General features: G+C 36.2%; 1 pseudogene; it reads left to right on the forward strand.

The window, feature by feature from the left end:
* Window positions 1–253: 253 nt before the first annotated feature.
* Window positions 254–875, forward strand: LOC142841055 (large ribosomal subunit protein uL13 pseudogene; annotated as a pseudogene).
* Window positions 876–8,187: the final 7,312 nt, after the last annotated feature.

Below are 8,187 nucleotides of genomic sequence, written 5' to 3' on the forward strand. Positions count from 1 at the left end.
AAACTTCAGGGGAAATTTCTGGACAAACAAATAATAAATGAGCTGTGAAGGTAAAGTTTAGTCAGACAATGAAGTAGGAGCTGTGCCTTACCCTAATGGTGAAAGGTGGAAATGTGTTATGGTTACTTAGCACTGTCCCTGAAGCGACTTTGGGTGCAGTTTCTCCAAAGACTTCTGTAATATTTTGAGGGTTTTCTAAAATTGAAGATTTTAAAATAAGAACTTAGAAAACATTGTTGAGAGAGAAAAAAAGATGGCGGAGGGGCAGGTTCTGGTGTTGGACGGCCAAGGTCATCTTCTGGGTCACCTGGCGGCCATTGTGGCCAAGCAGGTACTGCTGGGCCAAAAGGTGGTCGTTGTTAGCTGTGAGGGCATCAACATTTCCGGAAATTCTACAGAAACAAGTTGAAGTATCTGGCCTTTCCCCGAAAGCAGATGAACACCAATCCCTCCCTAGGCCCCTAACATTCCCGAGCCCCGAGCCACATTTTTTGGCGCACTGTGCGAGGGAGGCATGCTGCCCCACAAGATCAACCGAGACCAGGCTGCCCTGGAATGCCTCAAGGTGTTGGATGGGATCCCTCCACCCTATGACAAGAAAAAGCGGGTGGTGGTCCCTACTGCCCTCAACGTTGTGCGGGTGAAGCCTACCAGGAAGTTTGTTTACCTGGGGCGTCTGGCTCATGAGGTCGGGTGGAAGAACCAGGCAATAACAGCCACTCTGGAGGAGAAATGGAAGGAAAAGGCCAAGATGCACTATCGGAAGAAGAAGCAGCTCTTGAGGCTACGGAAAAAGGCAGAAAAGAACATAGAGAAGAAAATCTGCAAGTTCACAGAGGTCCTCAAGACCAACAGACTCCTTGTGTGAGCCCAATAAAGACTATTAGTGCCTCAAAAAAAGAAAAGAAAAAAAAACATTGCTGACTATTGTTGAATTGTTTATTTTTTAATATCTATGAATGAAATTATGTGGTCAGTGGCCATATCCTTCTAAACCTTAGCATACTTTGAAGGAGATAGCTAAGCAAATACTCAACCATTCTCTGAAATGAGAGCTGGAGTGTATATGATCAAAACACATGATGCATATGCCGTTATGAAATTCCTTACATTACACAATTAAAATGTCTTAACGGAAGTTTTTAAAGCAAATTCTCCACGTTAACTCAGGTAATGAGTGTATTACGATGAATGTTTTATTCCCCACCACTCCTCCATACAATTCCTTAAGTAATGATTTTGGCAATTAAATTGGTGGCTATGCTTCTACGATTGATCGAGTAAAGAGTAATTTGACCTCACATTTGATGTACAAAAGCATTTTGTTTTCACCATTAGTTGTCCTCCAAGCTTGTGCTGCTTCAGACATGTTTTCCTTGCACTGAGAAATGAGAGAACTGGGAAAATGAACTGAGGGAACAGAGAAATTAATATTTCAATGACTAGGTTTAAATTTATTGCTTGAAAGAATAATAAGAAGTGCTAAAGACAAGGAGGAAAAATGTATCTATGGCTTTCAATAGGTTTTTGATCTCTTTGAAAATATGAAGTTACATAATTTTGTATTTATGTGTGTATGTGGTTCCAAGGATGAAATCTAGTATCTTGAGCATGCTAGGCAAGCACTCTAGAATTGCACTACATCCTCCCACACATGGATTTAATCTCTAATATTACAGAAGACTCAAACCCAATGCAATTCTAAATCATATAGAAACAAAGTTGCCATAGTGGGGCAAGGAAACAGGCTTGTCACAAGGGCTTAGAACATCCACAGAGATTCTTTGGTAGTGACTCAATATGTCTTAACCCTTCATTGGCCCTCACCCTAATAAACCTTTTGATTGCTTTCAAGTCAGTCTAAAATTGTAATTGAGTTAAAAAATAGTAAAATATACTTCACTTATTAACCAACTTGTTTCTTGAGATAGGTGAAGATTTGATTAAATACCAAAGACAGTACACTGTGATGGAAAATACCAAATGAGGTTATTAAGAACCGGGCTAGAAGCTTTAAATATGTCCTTGATGTTTTTCTTTGTGTGTGTCTCTCTCTCTCTGTGTGTGTGTGTGTGTGTGTGTGGTACACACCTGTGTGGTGTCCTGCTTTATCACTTCCTGCCTTATTTCCTTGAAACAAGGTCTTAACGAAACTGAATCTGACTGCATTGGCTAGGTCGGCAGACCAGTGAGCTCTTGGGATCTGCTTTTTTATACTCACCAAGTACTAGAATGATGAACATGTGTACCATGCCCAGATTGTCTATGAATGATGAAGTTTAAGACTCAAGTCCTCATGAGAGTACATGCCACCTCTTCAGCTCCATGATACTTGGGGCTCTTTACACTTCTTTCAAATGCCATATATAACTAATCTGAAGATAACGCTGTACTATGTTCAAAATCGAAATGTTCTGTGTTCTCTTACCGCATCCACCACTAGCAGCACGGTGCAGAATACCATCATCTGCAAAAGTTTCCCTACCAACAGGACCCTTGCTTTTATCCTTTTCCTGAAAGAGATATCTTTCAAGGTCATGACTGAAATTCCAAGTAATTTCACCTCTCTGGCCTCCAGTTAAAATCCTAGAGGATCCAGATGGCCTAGGGTGATGCCTTGAGAATACTTGAATACTAGCTTTATCTCTGATGTTCATCGTAATCATGGTCCTCAATGACAAAACAGTGGATATTAAAATCTTGAAGTATCTAAATGCCTTCAGATAAAGATTCCTAAAATCTAAAACCCCTCAAAGTTCCTATTCTGACTGAGGAACTTTTCATATGTTCAAATCTCAAATTCTGAAAATCCTCCAATAACACTTCTCACTGGTTAAAATAAGGTTATAGAAGAGAGAAAAAAAAAAACAAACTTTGGTGAAAGAACTATCAAGTTTTCTGTTGGATGTAGGATGTTTGCTTCATGACAAGCAGAAAGGCAAGCCTAGCAATCTGGTTAACTATTATTTTAGAAGTGTCTGTATAGTTGCTTCTGGAGGACATTAATGTTTAAGTCTGAGCAGACTATGTGAAAATGATAGACTACATAGAAAATGAATGTCCTGGGTTGGAGGTCTGCGGTTCATCCAGAAATTCAAAATTTAGTTAAATATCATGGAATTTATTATAAACTACCTTAGGCCAAGGCAGGGCATCTTTGCCTTTAATCTATCCTGAAATACATATTTTGTATATTGAATATTCTTTCTAGATTCCTTCCTGTTGTTTTTCTTTTTCCTTTTCTCTTTTTCTTAAGTTATCAATATCAACATTTTAAAAATGACTTATCACCTTCTTTTTGCATCATTCTTATGATGGAGATGTAAATTGTCTAAAGTCTTCTGAAAGGTTCCAATCTGTTTTATGCATTCTCTCTAAATTTGCTGCTGCAAAACTCAGTAACTCAATGTTGAATTTTTGTTTAAGTATTGGTATCAATATGTAAATATTGCAACTTCAATAATTGAAGAAGTTCAATTCTATGTCTTCACTTGTAAAAGATAAAATATCTTAAAATTCTAGCTTTGAATGTCCATATATGTGGTGGAGACAAATGGCAGTTTATGATTAATGTTTTGAAAAGGCCTAGGTTATCTATCATATTAGTACAACACCATAGATGACAATAGCTGTAAAGCTGACTGCACACAATCATCATCCACAATTACCTGTGCTTATGGGTTTTTGACCTATGTCTAAAACATAACTCATCTGTTTTAACATATTTAACCAATGAGACTATCATAAGTATTTCTGATGTTTGTGTTTTTAAAAATATGTGTGCTACTGTTGACAATTTTATTATGTATTCTTCCATGAGAAATTCTGTCATGTTCCTATTTTTCTTAAATTTATCTTTAAAATGTAAGTAATTGGGGGCTGGAGAAATGGTTTAGTAGTAGAGGGTCTAAGTTCAACTCCCAGGATCCACATTGAAAGACACACTGTTGTGTGGAAATACAATTTCAAGGATCCCACACCCTTTTCTGCCTCTACAAGCAACTGCATTCACATGCACACACACACACACACACACACACACACACACACAGGCACACATACAAAAACACATAGATACACATGAATAAAAATAAAACTAAATCTTTTAAAAAGAAATAAGTACTGTTAAGTGTGCTATGTGCTAAGAGAATAATATAGAACTACTAGAAATGTTCGTCAATTACTCAAACAGGAAGTGATTAATTTTCAAAATATGCAATGAATGTATACAACTATCAAAAGAATTAAATAAATTCTTCAAAAATGGGAAAATAGGGGCTGAAGAAATGGCTTAGCAGTTGGGAGTACACAATGTTCTTGGAGAGGACCTGAGTTTGGGTCCCAGCACTCATGTCAGGGTTAGGCAGTTCACAACTGCCTATACCTCCTGCTCCAGGGTATCTATTGCTCTCTTCTGGCCATCAGGGGTCCCTGCACTCATATTCACACACGCACACACACACACACACACACACACACACACACACACACACACACACAAACAGACAGTTAAAATATTGTTTAAAAATAGTTAAAATATTTAAAGATTTTTAAAGTATTTTTTACAGAGTTATAGTTTTAGAATTTTAGATGATGGATATTTTAGACTTCAGGAATTTGAGCTGCCCTGATTCCATTGTGCATATACATTGTACATAGAACGCTTGTTGCCTAAGGACATTTTCATACACGTAACCTCCATATTCTGAATCTTTGTTCTCAACCTTTTCCTATTGTTAGGCCTCTTTTTTCCCCTGAAAATATCATCTCTGCTTTCATGGCATGTGTATATATATTCTGTATCTCTATAAAATCTAGTAGAAACCACGTATAAGAGAAAGCATGATAATTGTCCTTATGACACTGGTTTAATTCAATTAATTGATGATTTTCAGTTACGTTTTCCTCTAAATTCATTTCCTTGTAAATGATATAACTTCATTTTTGCTGAAAAACGGCCCACTGTATATAAATATTCCATTATCTTTGTACCACTGCATACCTAGATTTGGTTTATAAGCCAGGTACTGTGAATGGTTCTGGAATAAATACTGATGTGTGAACAAAGAAAGATTTTGTTTTGAAAATTATGTTCTGAATCCACTCACTTCTACCAGTTCTGCTTTGAGTTAATCCCTAGGAGAGAGAGGAAAAACCGATATGCCTTCCCAAATCTTTTCTTTCAGTTCTAAGTGGAATTCAGAATAGGAGTAGCATCCCTTTCTGCTGTTTGTATACATAGTTTCGGAGCTCACCATTTTATATTGAGTAACCAATTAGGGTACTCATCCTTGAGACAGACTTAGTGGGTATCTTTGTGTGTGTGTGTGTGTGTGTGTGTGTGTGTGTAACAACACTGGTCAAAGAAAAATGGTTTCTCAAGTTGAGAATGAGGGGGAATTGGGAGGGATTAGAGGGAAAGTACATGAAAGGGACCAGAGCAACCAAAGGAAAAAGAGAAAGTGATGTTATTACATTTTAATTCAACTAATATTTTTTTAAAAAAGAATGCTATGCTAAGATTTATCTTGCACCCAGTAATGGCAGACTTACCACATTTATGCTATAATTTAGCTTTCTCTTAAGAATCTTCAGCATGAAAAGCTAGTCAAAGTATGATCCTATGAAAACAGAAATGTTACTGAATGTACATTCAGTTACTCTGGGATTTAAAGTTAAATGTGACCTCAAGGGACAGGGTCCATTCTCTGTTATATTATATCACTGGCATCACCTTACTCAATGGGACTTTGCACTTTAAAGTTGCACTGCCTTAATTGTTTTTTTTTTTTTGTCTCATTGCATTCCTCTCCATCCTTCCCACTACTACCTCACCATAATCCCCACCAATGCCCTGTAGCAAAACAAGTCGATTAGCTGTTAACAAACGGCTAGGACTCTCCAAAATGTGTACACATATATCCAGACATACTTAATTTGTGGAACGTGGATCATAATTTTGTTTGTTTTATGGTGTGATAAAATGTATTTACATTAAACTAGCAAAGGAAAACAATGAAAATGAAACATATTTACTCTTTGATGCATATCAAGGCATCATGAAACTTAATATGTTAGGCAATAATTATTTATTGACTCAAATTTCTATGGGTAAAAGTTTCATTTGGACTTAATAATCAATACTGGCTTCTTTCTTGTGATCATGCATTGTCCAGATATCTAGCCCATAATTCCATACATAGTAATGTAAGATTTCCAGGGAGTAAGAGTAGAGTCTTAATGGACTCTTATAATACTTAAAATTCAAGCTGTGATTTCCATATTTTAGTGATTAAAAAATGGTAAATGGTCAGTATATATTTAGAAGTAAAAAAAAAAAGGGCTTCAGCATTAATGGAAGCATCTGCTTCCTAGCCATTGGAGTTTGTTCTGGAAACCATCATGAATCCTCCCTAAACCTTACCATTAAGCCAAAGCTTGATAAGATGGGAATAAGTTATATTTAAAACCAGGCATAAATATTGAAATTATTTGAGTGAGAAACTGACTAAGATTGGATATACATGCTAGAAATACCATACTGTCTGAATAATGGAAAATGAATTAGAACTGATTACAGGTGAGCATATATGAAGCAAATAATTTTGTTTAGAAACTCACTATATTTATTCTGTGAAACAATGACTGTAGTTTTTGTAAGGATGAAGAGAGATAAGGAACTGGAGAAGATAGGAACACACAGGATACTTATGAAGTTGGTGGGGAATGGAAGTACTTAAAGAATTATAAAATATAATGCTAGATGTTAAATTAAATTTTGCTTATAATCCCAGCTTATTTGTCTTCTAATTTTTTTCAGGTCTTGAACTGATATATGAACAGTGCAACTGATTTTCTGTTATTAAGCAACATTGCTTCTAAAGTTGTTCAATGACAACATTTACATAATTGCATAGTTAATGTGTTATAAATACAGCAGGCATCTCAATACAATCTTATTCCAAATGCACAGTCCTGTATTCTTGTTACTTTTCCTGTTTTTGTGGCAAAATACCCTGACAAAACTACTCTAAAGAAGGAAAATTTTATTTTGGCTCACCGTCTAAGCCCATCAGAACAGGTAAGTAAAAGGGAATAGGAACTTGATGCAAATGGTCACCTTGAATCTAGAGCCAAGAAGACAGCAATAGTTGCCCCTGTTCATTTAGCATCTTCCTTTAAATGTAGTTCGAGACACAAGCCCAGGGAATTTTATTGTCATTGTTTATGGTGTGCTTTGTTACATCAGATAATACAATCAAGATAATCCCTGATAGGTGTTTCTGGAGACTTGTTTCCTAGGTGATTCCCGATCCTGTCAAGTGGACAGCCAACACTAGCCCTCACAGTACTTGTGAAGAAGCTGAAATAGTTTGTTTTGAGGCAACTCCTTCATAGAACCCATGGATCCTTAAAGCTATTAGAAGAAATTTTCTTTGCCAGCTGGCAAGCTACACAGTAACCATGAGCTGTACTGATCTAAGATTTTATGCCTCCAAACCATATCCTGGTTGACACACATCAATTAGCAGTAAAAGCTAATAAAAAGTGTACAGGAGCAAAAAAGCAAGATTAGAACATTTAACAACTTTTTCAGAATTGTGAACTGTGTTGGATTAGGTATTGTTTCTCAGTTTGGAAGGTGTTAGGGCACACTTGGCTGGGCACTTAGGTAAAAAATGATGCCTTGGTGCTTCTAACATGGTGTCAGTTTTGCTAAATTCTAGGGGCCTAATATAAGTTGATTACCAGTGTTTTGAATTAAACAATCATGTTTTATAAACCAACAAGGACAATTAATATTCTATAGTTTCCAATTCTCAATAAGCTAACAATATTTACTGATAAAATTGTTTGTGCTTCATATATTTTCCCTGGTTTTTAAAATCTACAATCTACACACTGTTAATCTCAAGCAAAACTAGATTTAATTTTCAGGGATCACTGTCTCCATGTATCTTCCTTCCTTTCTTCTTTCCGTCCTTCCTTCCTTCCTTCCTTCCTTCCTTCCTTCCTTCCTTCCTTTCCTTCTTTTTTTTTCCTTTTTTAGTTTTTATTATGGCATTAGTTACAATTCTATCCTTTTAAGGTTTACATTGTGTTATAACTTCAGACAACACCATAGTATTCAGATACAAAGGAATGATATTTTCCTCTCCTCCATATCTTTTATCTACTTCTTATGTG

This window comes from Microtus pennsylvanicus, chromosome X (assembly GCF_037038515.1).
Source record: "Microtus pennsylvanicus isolate mMicPen1 chromosome X, mMicPen1.hap1, whole genome shotgun sequence".
NCBI classification, from domain to species: Eukaryota; Metazoa; Chordata; class Mammalia; order Rodentia; family Cricetidae; genus Microtus; species Microtus pennsylvanicus.